A 1,555-nucleotide genomic window follows, 5' to 3' on the forward strand; every position below is an offset into this window, starting at 1 on the left:
GAATTGGGGTCAGAGGTCAAATATTTATTATTTTTTATACCACAATGGCTAGTAACAGAGCATCCAAATACATGAAGCAGAGTTAACTGAATGAAAGGGGGAAATAGACAGTTCCACAATCAATTTAGAGATTTTAATACTCCATTCTCACTAATTGATGAAAAAACTAAACAAAGGAATCAATAAGGACATAGAAAATGTGAACACTATCAACCGTCATAATCTAGTTGGTACTTATAGAACAATACACCCAGCAACAGCAAAATACATATTTAAAAAAATGTATAGGGTATACTACACTAAGATATAAAACAAGCTTTAATAAATTTGAAAGAATTAAAATTTCACAGAGCATATTTTTTTAACCAGAACAATTTAATTAGGAATTGAGAGGAAGTAGAGTTTATCACCCCAAAATATACTTTTTAAAAAAAAGATATTTGATTAATTTAAGCTGGTTATTTTTAAGAAATGAAAACCCTGGAAAAAACCTTTGACCTTCCTTCTAACTACCTTAAATAATTTAGGTATGGTAGACAGGGAGGAACTAGCAAGGCCCATTTGATCAAAGTCCTCTCATGTCCCATTGTTAAGGATGACCCAGCAAACATTTATTTACCAAACATTTGCTTTTCCATCTCCATTTGAAATTGCCTTCCTTCCCTTTGAAGTTCCAGACCATGAACCTCCTCCTGCCCTCTTGTTCTTTGCTCAAGATGGCATATCAGCCTTAACTGCCCAATCTGTCCTTGGTTTCCATGTTCTCAGGGAACCCCCGTATGTACATTCATAATTTGGTCATATTTTCCTATTAATCTGTCTAATGTTTATTTGATAATAGATCAATCAGAAGAACTTAGAAAGGTAAAGGAAAAGTATTTTTCCTTCCCCATGAATTGACGACAATGACATATTTAAGAAAATCCCAAATTTTGGAAATTAAACAATGGACTTCTAAATAATCTATGAATCAAATAAATAATAAGGAAAATTATAAAAAATTTCAAATCAAATGATAAAATGATGTATCAAAATTTGTGAGCTACGGCAAAAGCAGAACCTAGAAATTTAAATCTTTAAATGTTTATATTAGGAAAGAATGATCTAAAATCAATGATCTAAATTTCCATCTTAAGAAGATTGAAAATGAAAAGCAAAGTTAAATGAAAATAAATAGAAAGAAAGAAATAATAAAGATAAGAGCAGAAATCAATGAAATTGGGGAAAAATAAACCTCAACAGATCAATTTAACAAAGCCAAGAGTCAGAGGGAAAGAAGTTGAGTGAGCTGGGGGGTGTCAACCACGAGGAGGACCTCTCTGAGAGAATGCCCTACAATGTCATCAAGACTTTGTAGGAAACTCCCAGTGATGCTAGAGATCTTGTCCGTACTGTCGTTCTGCCTATGTACAAGTCGTGTTGTGAGGCACGTATAATTTTTAATAGCATTTTAGAATTTAAAATATTAGCATAATTCAATGTCATTCAAATTAAAGGCAGTGCCTTCCACTTTTCTATGCTTCCAATTTTTCTCTTTGCCATTCAGCACTGTTGA

The sequence above is a fragment of the Pteropus medius genome, unplaced genomic scaffold (assembly GCF_902729225.1).
Source record: "Pteropus medius unplaced genomic scaffold, Ma_sr-lr_union100, whole genome shotgun sequence".
In the NCBI taxonomy this organism is placed as follows: Eukaryota; Metazoa; Chordata; class Mammalia; order Chiroptera; family Pteropodidae; genus Pteropus; species Pteropus medius.